The 21334-nt window shown below is 39.5% G+C and overlaps 1 pseudogene; it reads left to right on the forward strand.

Annotated features, from left to right (window-relative positions):
- The window catches only part of LOC133763864 (large ribosomal subunit protein eL15-like), a 66422-nt pseudogene extending 46835 nt beyond the window's left edge, over window positions 1-19587 (forward strand).
- Window positions 19588-21334: the final 1747 nt, after the last annotated feature.

The following is a 21334-nucleotide window of genomic DNA, read 5'->3' on the forward strand; positions in this document are numbered from 1 at the left end:
TTATTTCAATCCCAGACTCAGCTTTATTATCCCTAAAACAGGAGTGATGGAACAAGGTTTATTTCCTAGCACATGGAATTCTCTAAATAAAAAATGCTGTGTTCCAATAAAATGCTTTACAGGAAGGGTGTAATGTGACTGAATGAAGCATGGAGAAATAGTCATACACTTAGAGCTTGAGTAAACAAAATAACGCAGACATTTCAGTTAAAATTACCTTCTCATTACAGAAACTCTGCTGACATAAGCTCTGTTCCAATTGTGGAAAACTTGATTTTATAATCAAGTATTAGCCTTATGGGTTTTCCCAGCAAGCTGTAAGATTTCATAGTATCATTTTTAGCTATATAATCAAATGGCCATAACCCAAGATAGTCAAGTGGCTTTAAATGGCACTCCTGATGCAAAATCTTTCTAAATTATTGCTTCTTTTAAATATACAAACTCTGGAAACAAAGGAGACTTGGGGGATAGGATCTAACCAGATGAATAAAAGATTCCAATATTGTCATACAGATAAAGTCATTGAAATGCTTGATAGACAGGCATAGTGATCTATGATTGAAATATCTTTTAATTTAGCAAACATTTATTAAGTGCTTACAACATGACAGCCCGGAACTAAGTTACACTCAAGAGTTACAGGAGCAAATTAGCCATGACTCCAGCCAGCAGGAATTCCCAAGTTAGTGGACAACGTTACACGTGTACAATACATTGGGACTCGAATAAGTACTCATTGTCTATACATGAAACTCGAGAGTAAGCTGCACTCAGTTCAGGGAAATTTTGTACCATGAGTTACATATTTCCAAACACACTTTCCTGGGTAGCAAAAGAACAGATGCATTGAGATATGAGGAACCAACATTTATTGACTTCTTGAAACATCATATGTATCATTTCATTAATTCTTCTAGCAGGCCTAAGAGGCAAGGCATTATTATCCTTCTATGGGTAAAGTGATCCAGGCCCTGTGCCTAACAGTTGTCTCTCTTCTCCTGCTATTTCTATATGGCAATCCTGGGATGCATGCCCAGATAGGTTTGTTTCCAAAGCTTGGTTCCTTCTGCTGCTCCACATGCCTTCTATTATGGGTGGGGAAGTCAGGCTTGATCTGAATCTTGTGGGGAAAGGAGCCCTTACTTCCGTTTCAGAGAATACACGTGGTACATGGGTCAAATTGGCTGCAGAGAAAAGAGCCAAGTAACCTACTTGGCTCAAAAAAAAAAAAAAAAAAAGCAGGATCCTGGCACCACTCAATATACATAAATAGATGGCTGATGATGCATGGACCATGTTTGCTAATTTGCCATCCTTTCTTGCCCAGAATGTTGCAACATACAAGAAAAGGTCTGAGGGGCCCAGGCTGTGGCACAGCGGGTTAACGCCCTGGCCTGAAGCACCGGCATCCCATGTGAGTGCCGGTTCTAGTCCCGGCTGCTCCTCTTCTGATCCAGCTCTCTGCTGTGGCCTGGGAAAGCAGTGGAAGATGGCCCAAGTCCTTGGGCCCCTGCACCCTCATGGGAGACCCAGAAGAAGCTCTTGGCTCCTGGCTTCGGATCAGTGCAGCTCCAGCCATTGCATCCATCTGGGGAGTGAACCATCAGATGGAAGACCTCTCTCTCTGTCTCTACCTCTCTCTGTAACTCTGCCTGTCAAATAAATAAAGTACATCTTAAAAAAATAGGAAAGAAAAGCTCTGATATACAAAAGGGCAAAAAATGGCAATAACAGTTATATACTATATTGTCTATTACAACAGTCATAATAGATTAAATAGTGCATCTTTACTGTTAGCCCAAATATAAGTACTGGCTCCATGTCTGGTTCCTTGGCAAAAGCTTGGCAACTGACAATGATTTCACACAATAGAGTCTTGATATTTGTTGAAAGAAAGAATGAATTATTGAATAAATAAGTGATAGAAAGAAGCACACAGAAAACATCTACCTCAATACAAATTGCAAGCCACGTTTTTCTTTCTTAGTCCAGCGACCCAAGATCAGTGATTGGGCTTGTGAGAAAGCCTTTGGCTCTGATGCACAAGCTCCAATTTACTTCCTTACAGACATCCACTCTCATCTGCATCTTCTTGTAATTTCTCTATTGCTCAGCTGTAACGCCTGCTTAAAGGGCACCCTTGGTTCTTACCTTAGAACTTAAATGCCCAGCAGTCATAAGTATTCTCGGAAAGCTCTTCTGTGTTTTTTATAAGGAGACAGAGCTTTCTTTCCAGGCATGTCTAGTCTACAAATCAGCATAGGTAAATAAATAATGGTGCAATCTCTCAGAATCTTCAGCCCTGTCTGTTCCTGGGAATCAATCTAATTACCACTAGGAGTGCTCGATTCTGCAGTACATATACTAATTACCACTAGGAAGAAGCAAATAAGAACTAACTCTTCAAATGACCTTCCCTGTGTGAATGAGTACAGAGAGAGAGGTAAGGGGAATGAAACAGGTAGGGTGCTTCAGCTTCAGAAAAGCCATACGTGTGCATTACAGGAGTTTTTGCATTAGTCTCACTGTGGTCATAGGTTAAAAGATAAAAGCGAGCATATCTGGGAGGTAGTATGAAGCGGAAAGAACATGGGCTTTGATGACTTACAACTTGGGTTCAAATTCTGCCTCTGATAGCAGCTTTGCCATTTGACCACGGACAGGTTATTTCACTTCTCTGGATTTAAGTGAACTCATTCATCAACATGAATCATTGCAATACCTTTGTGGGTTATGGTAAGACTTAACTGAAGAGAACTATGAAATCAAAATCAAAAGTACTTCGTTCCTAATAAAAACCTCACAGACATTAGAGTCTTTCATTTCTCTTCCTTCAAAAAGAGGGAAACATCATTTGCTGAGATGTTCCTTAATTTGGGGTTTTCTGCTCGCTATTTGCTGAGAATCAGTTTTGTCATCATTGCTAAATCCAGAACTAACAATCAAGTCATAACATTTAAGGAAACTTTTCTGATTACCTATTAGAGACCTTGTTCATCTTGTCCTGACTACATCAAAAATACTGTCAGAAAAAGCCCTTACCATAAAGCAAATACCATTATCATTAAGATTTTCAGTGACCTGTATGTGAAATTGGTCACAGTAGCCACAGCATCCATGTAGAGAGCACCCCATCAAGAAGGCAGAGTTTCCTGATAATAGGGAATGTGGATTTTGGAAATCTCACTCACCCACCAACTAACTGCATTTTTCTGGGCAATATATCTTTCTTCTTTACGCTTTGGTCACCATACTTATTGGTGTAATGTGAGAATAGGGATAGGGTTTACTTTATGGGAATGTTGTCAAGACTAAATGAGATATATATAAGACAGGCATTAGAGTAACATCCACTCTGTGGTACATGCTCAGTATTTGTTAACTTTTAATGTTATTTAGTTGATACTACAGACATCTAACTTAATCATTTGGGCCCACTGTAGTTGAGGCCACTACAATTCAGAGAAGTTAAGGAATTTTCCCAGCCTCCCATACTATCTTTTCTTTATTGATTGTGCTCCTTCCATAAGGTAACTTCTTCAAAACTGTCCAGAGCAGATAGTCACCTGCAGAATAAAAAGAGCACCCAAGTAGGAGCTGTGAGACAGTTTAAGCAGTGATTACTCCACTTATGGCTGCATACATGGCAACTCTCTTCACCACTCTGCAAATGAGAAGGTTTGACAAGGTGTCTGCTCAGGTCCCTGCTGGCTCTGACACATGGATTTCATGTGACAGGCTTAGAGACTAGAAGCAGCACACACATCCCCAGGGACCTGTGTAGGCCTAATTGATTGTGATGACATTACTGGGATCTTCACCCTGCTGCCTTTGCTGTTCCACACACAAGGATGGCCCTGTCAACCCTCTTCCCACAGGGAATGGAATGAGGTTCTCATTAGAATTCAACTTCCTCATCTGGAAAAGCATATTTCCAAACAACAATCAGGTTTCCATATGTAGCAAAGAGCCATTCATTTCCTCTTTTTGCTTCTTTTGATTTTTCATCTTCAGTCTGTGTTGTCACAAGTTGGGCTTCCTTGGATATGTTCAGGTTATAACCAGTAGAAAAAAATAGCCAGGGACATAAATATTAAAATCATATATATCATTGTGAATCCTAATTCTAAGGGTAGATTTAGATTACATTGATTCTGAGGAGTGGTTCTCATTTAATACTAAGATTAAAATGTAAAAGTAGTACTAGGTAAACTATTTAAATTAAAATGATGATAATCTCAACATACAGGTAACCTGTATTATTTATTGCCTTATAGTATTTAGCCATGTGTCATGCACTATGCTAAGAATTTCGTAAGACCCATATTTAATTTTCACAGCACCTGATTATTCCTGAACTGCTAATAACTTCATTTTATATATAGGAAAACTGAGAGAGAGAGATAAAGAGAAAGAGATCTTCCATCCACTGGTTCACTATCCAAATGGTCCCAATGGCTAGCGCTGGGCCAGACCAAAGCCAGGAGCCAAGAGCTTCTTCCAGGTATCCCATGTGGATGCAGGGACTTGGAGCCTTCTGCTACTTTCCCAAGCACATTAGCAGGGAGCTGGATCAGAGGTGGAGAAGCCAGATTCAAAGCAGCACTTATATGGGATGCTGGTGCCACAGCGGTCAGCTCAGTCTGTTAAGCCATAGCGCCGGCCTCAAACATATGTTTCTTAAAACAGAAGATGACTTTATCTGAAAGGCTGCAAGAGCTGGCTCACAGCATTGAAAGTTCCTGAGGCAGCCAGTGGCGCTATGCAGTCTGTACAACTTGATGGTGAGAAGCACGGCCATATTCTTTATAAAGCCATTGGTTTAGAGCCTTTTTTCTGTCCCCTGTTAATTTTCTTGAGCAGACAATAAAACGTAACAGAAGAGAGGTCAGTAATGCCAAGGTTTCAGACGGCAACCGCTGAAAGACAAACTCCCTCTCAGCTGAATTCACTTACACACAGATTACGCTTAAACACTGGTCATTATGCAGGCCTAGATAAGATTTCCAGATGTGCACATATGGGATACTGCATGTTAGAAGACCGGACTGAATTGTGTTTTCTCTGATGATGGATGATCTCTTCACCTGTGGATTAACTCTCCGGGAAGATAGGGACCATCATGTCTGGTCACCACAGGGCTAATCCCCAGGTCTGAGGCAAATGTGAGGCTCCCATCCCAGCTAAGGCAAGACCCTCATCCATCAGTGAAAGGAAATCTATGTTCTTTAGTACAGTAAGTTACTAAGGAGACTTGGAATGTAGGAGAGTGGGGTGGCTAGAATTCTGGAGCAAAATCTAGAGTTCTCTCTTCTTGTGCAGACTCTAAATCATTCAGGGTATAAAACACTGCCCCTTTATCTCCTCTGCTACTTTTTTTCACTAATAAAAATGGAGTTGTGATAGTGATACCTGTGTCTAATTATAGCAAGGGAAAGGATTATGTAACACAGTTCAGTCAAGATGGTTAAAGCACTTTCAAAATACAGTTCAGCCATCCTCTCAAGCTTCTTCCATACTCATAAGCCAATTTCTGAATGCTAAAATTATTTTAACAGGCACAGAGCATGGTACATTAATAAATGATCAAAGAGGGTGCATTTTCTAATGTCCCTTTGGCCTCCATAAAGAAACAAGCAAATATTCCATTAACCACAAGCCATGGAGTCATTTTTTAAACTTGAAAGGTATTTCCCCCATCTCATGCTGAAGGTGGGTCACAAGCATTGCTTAGTTTATGCACTTGAAAACTGGCTTCTTAAAGAAAAAGGTTGCAATGGATTATTTATGAATAGGCGTAAATTATGTAGTGATTTCATTGAGATTTCTGGGACTTCTATGAAGTAGAATGTCCCCTGTGGTGGCCACATCTCATTTAATCCATCCATTTCATCTTTTCCTCCACTTCAGAGACTTCCCATATTTTAAGGTTCACTTTGAAACAATAGTTCATTTTGAAATGTAATTTAGAAATCTATTTATTATGTGTTCTTGTGTAGCACAAAATACTGCTTTAGGAAAAAAAAAGACATCTATGTAGTAGACATGAAAAGAAAACTGTACTTGGGAATAATCATTCATGATAAGAAGATATGTGTGTAGGGGGGCTAATAACATCAGGCAAAACGGCATAAAGCAAGAACAATGAGGAAAAGTGAAAAATAATAGACTAAATCGAGCTATGTGCAGCATCATTCTTCCTGTAGTTGCATAAATTCTCCTATCTCCACTAGCAAGGATGGAAGCAAGTTTAGTTTCATTTTATCAGGTAAATATTCAAGAACATAGAGTTAAATCACACACCATTCCCACAAAAATGAATCACTTGCAGAATAAACATCAGAAATCTACAAAAAGTATTATTTTCATAGATGAACTTCCATAGGGAAAGGAGTCTCTGATGAAACAGGTAATCCAAATATATGAATGGGTGAATGAATGAGTATTTGCATCCATTGAATTGCCTTCTTATTCCCACATTCCATTCCTTCAAAAATGTTTCAAATCTTATCTCCATTGGAAACTCTGGTCTATCTCAACCTGAAATAGTTTCATTGATATCCTTCTTTATGAATAAACTATTTCTAGTAATTTTCACTGCTCTGTGCAGTTCTCTTATAATTGTTAACTTTATTTGTCAAGTTGACTGTGCTATGGGACAACAGATTGAATATTATTTCTGGGCAGGTCTATCAATGTGTTGCTTCCAGATAAGATAAGCAGTTGAATCGGTGGACTTGGTAAACTGCCTTCCTTTTGTGGATAGGACTCAGACTGGATTTATGACCCTGGATTTACACCGGCTTTCCTGGGTCCTCATATTTCTGACTGCAGATCATGGGACTTCCAAGCCTCCTTAGTGGTATGAAACTATTCCTCATAAAAAACATATTTTAATCTATCATTTAAAAAAGTATTATTTTCATCTCAGCTGCAGAGTTACAAGACATGAATGACTGGGTCTCTTTTTGGCCAGCGTTCCAAGAAACACTTCCATATAAACAATTAAATAAATTTGCATAGTTAAACTCTATGCTTACATATGTTTATCATTACCTGATCACACAAGCAATATCTAAAGAGGTAATATTGCAAAAATATGTTCATTAAGCATTTTATTACAAGTTTTGGAAATTACTTTAATAATTATTAAAAGATTATATTCACACAATAAAACACCAAGTAGAAATTTAAAATATCTTGAGATTGGGGCCAGCACTGTGACATAGCAGGTAAAGCTGGCATCCCATATGGGCACCAGTTCCAGACCCTGCTGCTCCACTTCCTATCCAGCTCTCTGCTATGGCCTGGAAAAGCAGTAGACGATGGCCCAAGTCCTTGGACCCCAATAACCCACGTGGAAGACCTAGAAGAAGCTCCTGGCTCCTGGCTTCAGATTGGCACAGCTCTGGCCATTGCAGCCAATTGGGGAGTGAACCGCTGGATGGAAGACCTCTCTCTCTCTTTTTCTCTACCTATCTCTATAACTATGTCTTTCAAATAAATAAAAATAAATAAATCTTTAAAAATATATCATGTGATGAAAATCTTTATTGACATAGAAAAATGTTCTTATATTGTTGAAAGAAAACTAGATATCAAAATAGCACTTAAGTTACGATATTTATAAAGAAGAATTATGAAAAACCCTGGCAGATCATGCACAAAATTTTAACAGTATTTATCTTTAGTGATAGAATTATGACTGTTTTTCATTTCTCTATAAATTTACATGATTTCTAATGGTAATATATTGTTAACTATGGTTGAAATAAGAGGAAAATCACAAACTATTTTTTGAAATATAAAAAAAAAACTTTATAGAGAGGACACGCCTTGTATACCAACTAAATGATGTGGGGGATTCTAGGGATTTTGTTCTAGAACTTCCCAAGTTTTGCACTGGTTAAATATGTACTTATGGCTTTGAGGCCTTGGCTATCAAGTCAAAAAGGAAAAGATCAGGATTTTCAAAGGCCTCCTCCTTAATTTTCAAAATACACATGATACATAAAATGAGGAAAATTTGATGTGGATTTCTTCATAAATCTACAATTCAAAGCATTCATGTTCAGAACTCATCAGGAGATGCCACATAAGGCTTTGAGGTTATTATCATTCAATGTCTAAGCTGGTTCAATTGTTTAGCTTAGTTCAAACAATATTTATTAAATATGTAATAAATGCCAGCATGTGCCTAGTGAATGGCGGGGGAGGGGAGCAGGGGATCAATAAGACAATACGCTTCAAATTCCACTGTGAAGACTGTGTGTAATGCAAAAAAGCATAGGCCCCTATGTTAATTCAGAAAATGGGTCTAAATGCACTGGGGGTTATGAGAGTAGAGTAAGGCTCGCTCTAGCTGATAGTTTGCTACTAGTGTAGTTATGTGATAGAACTTGAAGTCAAAGACAAATAGAATTGACATCAAATGTTATTTTCGTTCTTTCAAATGTGCTGGCTCCCACTCATGCTATCATGACCAAGCATAACTCTTCCTGTAGTTAAATTACTTAAAGAATAAAAAGAGAATGGAAGAAAGAGAAGTCACAAAACAGAATTGTGAGGACACCAATATTTAAAATAACAAAAGGAAGAAAGTCCCAAAAAGAAAATGATAACAAGTCAGTTATGGTTTTATAGACCTGAGTTCAGGATTTGGTCAGAGCTTATTGCCACAGAAAGCAGTGACATAAGAACCAACTCTCCACTGGAAGCAGCAAATGGGATGGAGCAAATTGGAAACCACTGGTGGTCTAGAAAAAGGCTTTTCCAACAGACTCATAGAATGGCAGATGTCCTAAACAACACTCTGGCCTCAGAATCAGCCCTTAAGGCATTCGGATCTGGCTGAAGAGCCCATGAGAGTATTTTAGGCATGGAAAGCCAAGACACTCTGGAAAAAAAAAAAAGAAGAAGAAGAAGAAGACCTAAATGAACGATCTCTGTGAGTGAGATCCCAGTGGAAAGAACGGGGCCATCAAAGAAGGAGGTACCTTTCTCTGAAGGGAGGAGAGAACTTCCACTTTGACTATGACCCTGTCAGAGTAAGATTGAAGTTGGCGAACTCAAAAGGCTTCCATAGCCTTGGCAACTCATGACTAGAGCCTAGGGAGATTACTGATGCCATAAAAAAGAGTGTCAAATTGTTAAGTCAACAACAGGAGTTACAGTGTACTTACTCCTCATGTGGGATCTGTCCTTAATGTGTTGTCCAATGTAAAGTAATGCTATAACTAGCACTGAAACAGTATTTTACACTTTGTGTTTCTATGTGGGTGCAAACTGTTGAAATCTTTACTTAATATATACTAAATTGATCTTCTGTATATAAAGAGAATTGAAAATGTATCGGAGGAGCGGCAAGATGGCGGAATAGGCAGGGAGCACACTTAGTCCGGGGGGAAAGAAAGTTTAATATAAGTGGAGATACTGCAGGGTCAAGGAAGAGTAGGGGATGAAACAACAGAGGAAACTCTTCCGGAACTAGTGATTCACAGTGGACCTGCGTGGAGAGCGTGGGAGCCCAAGTTCGGGACACCAGCGGCAGACTCAACGCACCAGCGCTGGAACGCGAGGTGAGCCGAACCTCAATAGCCCGAGAAACCAGCGGGCAAGCGGAAAGAGGAGGCTAGAGGGAACGAGGCTTGAAACTCCGTGGGGAAAAGTTCACCAGGCTAACTAGAAGGGAGATAGGAAAAAAAAATAAAAAAAGTGACCGATACAGACACAAGTTTCTCTCTCTCTGCTCACCTCTCAAAGGCGAGCAAGACAGAGCAGGCGCCATTTTGGACATACGTCATAAGCAGGGCGACATCAGGTCTGCACCAGCCCTGAGCCTAGCAGAAAAACCTGACTCTGTGGGGAGGGGTGAAATAACAGGAGATTAACATCTAACTTGGCAACCCAGTGGGAGACTGCAGGAGAATTGGAGCCCACACTGAGGGCAGCAGAGATTCCCTGTGTGGTCCTTGGGAAAGAGCTTCCAATCTCTGGCTCCTGAGGGTATATCATTTGCCTGCTAACTACCTCCAATTACGTTCAGCTGTGCGGAATTACTTCCCTTTTGAATCAAAAAAGAGAGAGATTTACCACACCTAACCTGGGAGTGTCATCTTTGACACACCCTCAACCCTGAGGAACCAAACACAGCTCTCAGTCCACACTCATCTCAAGCCTCTGGGGCTCCACTGAAAGCAGACAGTCCACTTGATATAGAGCCATAGTGTAACAAGAAAAAACACCACAGTGAAGAAACCAAATATCTCCAACATGCCAAACAACAAACGCAAAAACCAAGCTAACAAGAACAAGGAAGAAACTATGATGCCCCCAAATGAAAAAGACACCCCAATTCAAGATTATGAAGATGATGAGATCGAAGAAATGCAAGAAGCAGATCTCAAAAAATTGATAAGAACATTAACAAGTTCTCAAAAACAAATTCTTGAACTACAGAAATCCTTCATGGACAAGATAGAAAATCTCTCTCGTGAAAGTGAAATATTAAGGAGGAATCAAAATGAAATGAAACAACTAGTGGAACAAGAAACTCTGATAGTGACTAGAAATCATAATGAAATGAAGAGTTCAATAGATCAAATGACAAACACATTAGAGAGCCTTAAAAACAGAATGGGCGAAGCAGAAGAGAGAATATCAGACTTAGAAGACAGAGAACAGGAAAGGAAACAGGCAAACCAAAGAAAAGAAGAAGAAATTAGAAATCTAAAAAATATTGTCGGGAATCTACAGGATACTATTAAAAAACCCAACATTCGGGTTCTAGGAGTTCCTGAAGGCATGGAGAGGGAGAAAGGATTAGAAGGCATTTTCAGTGAGATACTAGCAGAAAATTTCCCAGGTCTGGGGAAGGACAGAGGCATCTTAATACAGGAAGCTTATAGAACCCCTAATAAACATGACCAAAAGAGATCCTCACCACGACATGTTGTAATCAAACTCACCACAGTGAAACATAAAGAAAAGATCCTAAAATGTGCAAGAGAGAAACGTAAGATCACTCTTAGAGGATCTCCAATTAGACTCACAGCAGACTTCTCATCAGAAACCCTACAAGCTAGAAGGGAATGGCGAGACATAGCCCAGGTACTAAGAGAGAAAAACTGCCAGCCCAGAATACTATATCCTGCAAAGCTCTCATTTGTGAATGAAGGTGAAATTAAGACTTTTCATAGCAAGCAGAAACTGAAAGAATTTGTTGCCACTCATCCTGCCCTGCAAAAGATGCTTAAAGATGTGTTACACACAGAAACACAGAAACATGGTCACCAATATGAAAGAAGGTGAAGGAGGGAAACCTCACAGCAAAAGATCACAGGAAGCTCAATTTCTCTTTGACATAGAATTAAACTCTGATGCTCTGTTAAAGCAATGTGTTAAAGTAATCTATTATGTTCTCTTGATGTCTGTTAAATTCTAATTGTTCAAAAACAGCTGAATTTTTATTAAGAGCTATGGATTATTTAAATATGTGCTTTTTTCAAAAATTTGAATAATCACCTTGTAACAATGATCAAAGTTGGTCTATGTTATGTCATGATTTTAAGGAATCTTATTTCAACCAGATATTTTGGATTTTGAGCCTTCTTGGCATTCTTGACAGGCATTCAAAAAATCAAAGTTTCAAACAATCTGGTCTCTAAAATTTCCAGTAAATCCTGGACTTTGGTTTTTCCAGTTTGGGCCCAACTGAAAAAATCGAAGGACCTATGTCTCTCATCTTATAGAGACACCAACTAATCAGTCTATTTGGAGTATATTAGAAGGACTGTCAAGATGTGATGTGGTACCAGACTTTAAGTTTCTATAATGGAAAATGCTATTAATACAAATGTTTGAGAATTAAAAAGTGTAATGATCTTGTGTTACTAGACATGATAGTTATCTTAATGAGAAAGCCCCAGAGGCCTAAAGGGTTAAATATTTGTAAAATCCTACAGGTGCTTTCAAAAATACTGTGAAGTAAGCAAGTGCCTCTTGTTGGTTGATGAGTTTATAATTTTAAACATGGCAACTTAAAGTCTTTTGTCATCCACAGTTATATATGATGTGCTGCTCATAAAACTAAAGCGTTGTTGGTTCTGTGTTTAGCTGTCCACCTATAGGTTCCTATAGACTTTTTCCAGCCACTTTTATTGTATTCAGTACTTTGGGATGGCTCTGTAAACAGATGAAGCCAATAATGTATTAACAGTACCAACTGAGAGAAAGTATGGTTAACTGAGGTTACTAAAAACAAAAAGCAATTCAAATCAATTGGCAATCTACAAAAAGAGTTAAAGATTTTAAAAGCTATTATTAAAATTGCTATATTGGTCTATTATGCTATATTATATGTGTGTACATATTGTATGTCCACATAGGAAATTTTATTAAGAGTTTTATTTTAAATGGCTTATAGATAAGATTGTCCATAAATTTAAGCTGCTAAAATCAATCAAAGATACATTTTAATTTGTGGGACCTGAATCTGTGTATCATATGTTTTAGACTTGTTGGTAGAAAGAAACTAAAAACGTTTTAGATGGTTGTGCTTAAGTTTACTGGCTAAACAAACTACACCATGTTAGATATTTAAGAGGTGTTTTCAAATACATGATTCTTAAAATTTATAGAAGGCATTGGACCTTCTGGTAAATGTTTTCTTAAGTTGTTATCTAATGGTTGAAATGGTTTGCTAAGTATTCATGTGATATTGCTATTGTCAGCAAGCGATCTAGGACTTGCTCCCTCATTTCTCTATTCTAAGCCCAACTTGTTCTTTCATTTCTCTATTCTCTTCAAGGTAGGAAACTAATTCTATTATGAAGGAATCTGTAGGATGCACAATTTAATCTTTAGACCTTATAAAAGAGATGGCTAACATTTTTCTGCAATAGCATAGCCAAAATAAGAACTTAAATAATAATCTCATAGCTAGATTCACTTCGCCATCAGCCAAGTATACAGTAAGTAGAAAAAAACCTCCCTTTCAGACCAAAGGGAAAGAAAGTTTTAAAGTGAGAATATAATTTTCCTCATGGGCATTGTCTACCTTAGAAAAACTACTACAGAACATGCCTGTGACTATAGACTTGTAGTTCAGGCCACCGAAAATTAGAGATGGGACACGGGCACTCCCTTGACTTGCATCCTCTGGTCTGCTTTAACACAAACCAGGAGGAAAAGAAAGCTCGGCATCAGAAGCAATGGGTGGCAGGCCTATTAATGGCTGATCTGTACAGTGATCTGCCCTCAAGGAGACCCAACAGGCCAGTCCACTGCAGTGGCTTTCAATGTGGTAAGCCTGGGCTTCAGCAGAAGTCAGCTTGTGAAGAGCCCTGGCAGCTCTGCCAAGAGTTGGATCACTGGAAATGGACCTGCCCTGGAGTCGAAGGATGCCCAGGTCAGAGCCACAGATCTTATTGGCTCCAAGCTGAAAAGCCCTTCACTCAGCCCAACTTCCAAAGTGACCACTGCAGCTGAGGGGATGGTCAAGTAGGGTCAGCAACATTGCAGGCAGAACTGTACATTTCTTGTTAGAGATGCCCCCTGCCTTTACCTGGCCAGCTCTCCTCCCAGGCCAGCCAAGTAATGAAAGTCAGCAGAGTGCCTTCCCCTAGGAGGTTCACACCTCCCTTAGGATATACCCCATGTGAAGAGATAGATAGGTCTGGGCCTCTGAATTTACAAGGCCTAAAGCCCACCAGATTATTATCAAGCCCCTTCTATCAGGTTCTATTTGCCTCTCAATCAGAAAAATTACTTGTAGCTTAGACAGCACCTTTCTTAGCTCCTCTAATAATGACTCTGTCCTTTGTTCTAGGCCCTGTCTAGTGCACTTGGGCCTCATTCCTTTGTAATCATAACCTCTACTCTACCTCCAATGGCTCTACTCCCAACCTGTGTGTACTGATGGTCCTCTTCCCCACTTAATGCTGTATAATTGTTCAGACCTGGTAAATGCCACTCTTAGGATCATTGGTTACTATCTTCACTCTGTCTTTTATGACCTTGTCTAAATACGATCAGAGTCGGCAAACTTGGAAGGCTTCCATAGCCTTGGCAACTCATGACGACAGCCTAGGATGGTTACTGGCACCACAAACTAGAGTGTCAATTTGTTGGGTCAACAACAGGAGCCACTGTGCACTTGCTCCTGATGTGGGATCTCTGTCCTTAATGTGCTGTACATTGTGATTTAATGCTATAACTAGTAGTTAAACAGTATGTTTCACTTTGTGTTTCTATGTCGGTGCAAACTGTTGAAATCTTTATACTAAATTGATCTTCTGTATATAAAGAGAATTGAAAATGAATCTTGATGCAAATGGAAGGGGAGAGGGAGCGGGAGAGGGGAGGGTTGCGGGTGGGAGGGAAGGTATGGGAGGGGGAAGCCATTGTAATCCATAAGCTGTACTTTGGAAATTTATATTCATTAAATAAAAGTTTAAAAAAAAATGTATCTTGATGTGAATGGAATGGGAGAGGGAGTGGGAGATGGGAGGAGTGCAAGTGGGAGGGAAGTTATGGGGGGGAAAGCCATTGTAATCCATAAACTGTACTTTGCAAATTTATATTTACTAAATAAAAGTTTAAAAAATAATAAAAAAATTAAAAAGATACAATTAAGTCATTAAAAAAAGAAAAAGGCTTTTCAATGGAGAATTTTAATGAAAGGCAAATTATTACAGGTCAGGGAATAAATGAGAAAGAGATGATAACTTGGAAGTGAAGGGAAAGATAGGAAGCAAGAAATAGAGAATTGGTAGTCAAGGTCAAGGGAGAATTTTCCTCATGCTTTTTACCTTATACTAGTGGAGGAATAGGAATATTTTAGTCTGAGAGAGGAGGAATAGCAGACATTGAGGAAACAGAGCAAGGAAACAACAGAGGAAATCAGATCTTGGGGTACAAGAAGTGCCCAAGCAGAGATGGTAGGATTAGCTTGGGGCTGCCTTCTTCTGAAATGAGAACAATATAAAGAAAGGCGGTTGAGATAAATAAGACTCCTCCAAATTGTAAGAATTAATCGCCTCTGAAAGCTATGTGGATTATGCTGTGCTCAACAGATCCTTGGGCTTAAAGATTATTTAAAAAACCAACAAAAAAGAGATTCTAGCATTAAGATATATTTAAAGTCTATAACATATTTAAATAAATTTTCTCAATCATTTTCCCATCCAGAATATTATTCTATTATTCTAATGGAAGAATCAAGAAGAAACATATCATCTCTCTCATAAACCCTGCTGATCTTAAAAAAAAAAAAACAGAAATTTTCTGAGGCCAAAACAACAATTAAAATCATAAATATGTATTGCTACATCAAGTCAAACAATTGGAAAACTCATTAAGAACATTTTAGTCACCTCATTACTTCTGTGACTTGGTTGTGTATAAATAATATAAACTCTTCTCAGCTTACATTGAAATAAAAAACTTGACAAAACAAATCAGTTTTTGTTTTGTTGTGTTTTTTCTCAAGGTAAAAGCTAAAAGACCTGGGTACTTCCTAAGGGATAAACCTTTCAACAAGGAAATAGGATGAGGAAAGGCATATGGACATAATGACATTTTGGTTTAATTATTGAGAACACTGTACAAACAAGTGTTGTTAACAACAAAACAAGTCTGCTACCAGGTTGCTGTAAACAAATAAATGAAAAATGCCACCCACAGATGATACTCTAATGTAGAATGCTAAAAGTGGCCTTTTCAGGTTTCACAATTAACTTGATTGCTGGAGATTCACTTAGAGCTGTCTTCACCTTGCTGATGCACAAGCTTCCCTGAAAGATGTGGGATGGACAGTCCTACATCTGAATTGCAGCAACTATCAAGGAAGTGGATAGAGTCGTGCATACCAACATCACCCCCCTCTTCATCTCACTTCTCTCTCCCCACCCTGCCCACCCTAGGCTGGCCATCAGTCTTTATTTCCAGCCCCAGCCACAGGAGAAAAAAGGAGTAGCTTTCAAAAATGACAAATACATATTCTTGCTAGAGTTTCAGTTGTTAGCTTTGCAGTGTGCTACATCACATTGTACCATCGGCCTATAGTCTGGTGCAACAAGATGTATTTTCAGAGTCAGTAGGTAATGGAAACAATGTGAATAAGGCTTTGCTTCACATTCACCTGAGAAATAAGGAAGGTTTCTCTCCTCCACAAGCCCAACAGTGTCACTGCCACCAATCACCAGGATACTCAGCCAGGGCAAAGCAAGGAAAGTTTTCTAGGAGATAAGTGGTTAATATTGCACTGTGCACAATGCCAGCAGAGATGAAGGTTGTTTGCTCTCATTGATTTTCCTTTACAAAAATGTCAGTGCTTTCAGTCCAAGAATGGTTTAATAAACATGCTTATTTAAAAATTTTTATAACCTTAGAAAATATATTCTGTGTATGTTAAAAACACATTTGGCCATTCATCATGCTTATTATTATAGCAGAACAAACACAAAAGGTAACTTACTCCTGACCAGACCAGGAAAAGTTGTTTTGAATAGAAAAAGGCTTTCAAGAATTAAATATCACTGCCTCCTAGGGCAAAAAGCCAAAAGTGGGTAAAGAAAGATTTTAGCTTCAAATGGAAAGAAAAAAGTAGTGTATGTGTCAGGTAGGGGTCATAGAAATGATTTTATTCCATAGTCAATGTCACTGAAGTGACTGATGGCAAAGATGGGACCACTGTCCTAAGATGATTTCAGGCCTAACGTTAGCAGAAGCCTGGGTCCTTCTATCCATCTATCTATCTGCTCTATCTTCCCCTCACACCCGTGCTCAGGACACCTCAGACAATCCGCCCAGCAAGTGATCATCACTCCTGAGACAGATAATAGACACTCTGAGCCCATTATTTTTTCAGAACACTGAAGAGAAGTCAGAGGAAATCTGAACACTGTCCAACATGTGTCCATTCATTCACTTTTTCAGTTAACAATCTCAAAATGTTTATCAAATAACTTATGAGCTTGATGCAACTCAGAATAGAGTGAGGGATACAAAAGGTAAATAGTTCCTATTGCTCAACAATGTGATCACTGCAGGAACAGCAGCTTTGGGGTATGGATGAACAATGGGAGTTATAAGAGCCAGAATCATGTTGGTTTGGTTCATCACTGTCTACCAGCACCTTGCAGATTCCCTAGAACCTGGGAGATACCCAACACACAACACTGAATAAGTGTAAAGCAACCTCATAAGTGTGCTAGGCACTATGTGAGGTGGGGAAACAACAGTGATAATGGACACCACAGTCACCTTACCACTTGGTGGGATCATGGGGTACCAATCCAAAAATTAGTTCAGAGACATTGAGTGCTCAGTTCTAAGGGCTCCGTGTTAATCTTGGATGGAGTGGAAGTGGGGATGCTAGCAGAAAGAGCTAAATTTGAACTGAGATCTGAGTCATGAATGACTGAACTGAATGAAGGAAAAGTCCTGATGTGAGAGAGAATATGGAGCAATCAGGGAACTGGTCCAAGTGGCTATAGGGCAGAAAGGCAGAAATGGACCCAGACTACACAGTATACATGCAGGGAATGTTTCAAATGAACAAATGAGTGAACAGGTAACCAATTACATAATCTCCCAGGATTCCAGCCATTTCCTCATCCAACAATACTCAATAAAATCCCACATATTTATTTATTCTGCTATCTTCTAGTTTGCTTTTTTAAAATCCAAGTTTAAGGAAAGTGGGGAACTTTGATGGGAAAAAAATTAACAAACAAAAAAAAAAAACAGGGCCACCTTCTGCAAGACATGCAAACCGCTATGGGAGAGAAGTGAATGCAGAGCCAGGGCCAACAATCCATGCACACACAAAAAGCAGAGTGTTCTGTACTTCAACTAACATTTATTGGGAAAACATTTAAGCAAATCTATTTTTTTAAATTAATTTTACTTATTTGAAAGACATGGTTATGGAGAAATGTATGGACAGTGACGGGGTGGGGGGAGGCGGGGGGGGGTCTTCCATCTTCTCATTCATTCCCTCCCCAAATTGCCTTAATGGCGGAGCTGAGTTGATCCAGAGCTGAGCTTATCCAAAACCAGGAACCAGGAGCTTCTTCTAGGTCTCCCACTTGGGTGCAGGGATGCAAGGGCTTGGACTATCCCCCACTGCTTTTCCAGGCATGTTAGCAGGTAGCTGGATTGGAAGTGCAGCAGCTGGGATTTGAATCAACACCCACAAGGAATGCTGGCCCTGCAGGCCAGGGCTTTAACCCACTGAGCCACAGTACAGGCCCCTAAGCAAAGTCATATAACTGTTCACTGTTCAATTCAACTAATAGGTTCCAAGCACCTGCTTTCTGTTGGCACTTGCTAGATATTCTGTGATATATATTAATATGAATATGAATATAAGTATAAAATAAGGTTGTTCTTGTTTCAAAGCAACTCAGAATATAGTGAGAGTCACAACAAGTAAATAGCTCCTATTTGCAGGACAATGTGATCACTGCAGGAACAGTAGTTAGCGGGTATGAAAGGGCAATGGATATCCTAGAACCCAGAATCATGGTGGTATTGTTTATTACTGTTCACCAACATCTCACACATTCCCTAAGACCTGGGAGATACTCAACATACAGTACTGAATAAATGTAAAACAACTTCATAGGTGTGCCAGGAACTTTGTGAGGTGGTTCCATATGCATCATCTTATTTAGTCCTCACAACAGTCATAAAAGATAGCCATTATTACTGTCATTGTTAAAGGAGCAGAAAGATTGTTACCTCGCATTAAGTCCTGAAACTTGAGTCCTATGCAGGTCCATTTTCGAGATTAGTGATTCTCCACTGGGGCAGTTTTACCCCCAGTGGAATATTTGACAATGTCTGGAGACACTTCTGTTTGTCACAAATTGTGGATAGAAGCCAGAAAGGCTGCTGAACATCCTACCAGACACAGAACAGCCACAACCAACAACGAGTTACCAGGCTGAAAACAGTGATAGTGACCAAAGTGAGAAATCTCTCTTTACACTCTCTTCTGTCTTTGCAAAAATAATTGTTCCTTTCTGTCTGCTGGCAGCCATCAGGTAAGCCAAGACATATATATCCAGGAGCTATGGAGAAAGAACTAGTGGGAAGTGATGCACTTTCTCCTGAGGGTCAACTGCTGGCAGTGCTACCAGTTCTCCTCCCTGCCCAGGGTGATCTCCCTCACCCAGCCCAAGCTGCACAGACTGGGATACAAAGCCAAGGAAGGCTATTTCATGTATAGGATTCATGTGTGCCTAGTTCCTAAGGGTATAACCTACGGCAAACCTCTGCATCATGGAGTGAACCAGCTAAAGTTTGCACGAAGCCTTCAGTCTGTTGCCAAGGAGCCAGCTGGGTGCCACTGTGGAGCTCTGAGAGTCCTGAATTCCTACTGCATTGGTGAAGATTCCACATACAAATTCTTTGAGGTTATCTCATTGATCCATTTCATAAAACTATCAGAAGAAATCCTGACATACAGTGCATCATCAAACAGTCCACAAGCACAGGGAAATGTGTGGGCTAACATCTGCAAGATGTAAAAGTGGTGGTCTTAGAAAGGACCACAATTTCCACCACATTACTTAGGGGTTCTCATTGTGCAGCCTGAGAAGGCACAATACCCTTCAGCTGCACTGTTACTGCTAATATAGATAATGTTTGTAAAATTCATGCCTAATAAACCATTTAGGACAGTCAAAAAAAGAAAAATAATTGTTTTACCTCCCCACAGCAGCACAAATTAATGCCTTGCAGGAAATTATGAAACCATTAAATGATGACTTTTTTGTCAAATTTATTCTTATTCTCACTGAGAAAATACTTCGTAGCACAAAGTAGATACCCAGTTATCATGTCTTCTTATTGCATTGAAATTGATTATTTATTTGATAAAAGGGGTTTGGTGTCTTCCAAGTTTAAGAGTACAGGACATACTATCAAGGTAAAGTGGTTTACAGTAGTAGCCCAAGGTCTTGTCCGGAGTGAGACGTTTTCTCAATCTCAGAGGTGACCAGGATTATAGGAAATCATAACTACAAATAGACTCAAAATGTTGTGTCCTAAAAAAATCATAGCTCTAGAATCAACATGATCTCCATGGAAGAATAAACTTCATTTACACTGCAGATTAAAAAGACATTTTTCTTTTTTTAAGATTTATTTATTTATTTGAAAGTGAGAGTTACACAGAGAGAGGAGAGGCAGAGAGAGAGAGAGAGGTCTTCTATCCGATGGTTCACTCCCCAATTGGCCACAGCAACTGGAGCTGTGCCAATCCAAAGCCAGGAGCTTCTTCTGGGTCTCCCATGGGGGTGCAGGGGCCCAAGGACTTGGGCCATGTTCTACTGCTTTCCCAGGCCATAGCAGAGAGCTGGATCAGAAGTGGAGCAGCCAGGTCTCGAACTAGTGCCCATATGGGATGCCGGCACTTCAGACCAGGGCATTAACCCACTGCGCCACAGTGCTGGCCCCCTAAAAAGGCATTTTTCAGCTCCCCATTTCTCCTATCTCCCAGCCCCTGGTCACAACCCTTCTAATATCTATTTCTTTGAGTTTGACTTACTTATTTACAATATTTTTTAAAGGTAACCACAAAACAGCCCAACTTTCTAAAAATTTAATTAATTAATTAAAAATTTATTCTATTTATTTGAAAAGCAGAGAAATAGAGATCTCCCATCTGCTAGCCCACCCCCACAAAGGCCCAAAACACACAGGGCTGGGCCAGGCCAGAACTGAGAGCAACAAACTCAATCCAAGTATCTTATGTCGGTGGCAGAGAATCAACGCTTTGTGCCATCACCTCCTGCTCTCCAAGGTGCACATCAGCAAGAAGCTGGAATGGAGTGCAGAGACAGCACTGGAACCCAGTCACTTTGATATGATTGTGGACATCCCAAGCAGTTTATAACCCACTACAACAAAGGCCCACCCTGAGACTCAAGGTTTTTAATTCCACATGTAAGTGAGAAAATACAGTGCTTGTCTTTCTGTGATTGCCTCCTGCACTGAACATAATGTTCTCCAGGTTCATATGTGTTGTCACAGATGGCAGAATGCTTTCTTTGTTAAGGCAGAATAATATGCCTTTATATACTTACCACATTTTCATTGCCCATTGATGGATATATACAATGCTTCCATATCTTCAGTTGACAGATTGTGAAGCTATTGTAAGCAATGCTTCAGTTAACATGGGAGTGCATATTCACACAATGTACATTTTAATATAAGTATGTACAATATAACTGGGGGAAATGCATTTCAACAAATTGGCACAGCCATTTTGGAAACAGTTTGGCAATCCCTTGAAAATTTAAACACAGAGTTATCA

The sequence above is a fragment of the Lepus europaeus genome, chromosome 7 (genome assembly GCF_033115175.1).
Source record: "Lepus europaeus isolate LE1 chromosome 7, mLepTim1.pri, whole genome shotgun sequence".
Taxonomy (NCBI): Eukaryota; Metazoa; Chordata; class Mammalia; order Lagomorpha; family Leporidae; genus Lepus; species Lepus europaeus.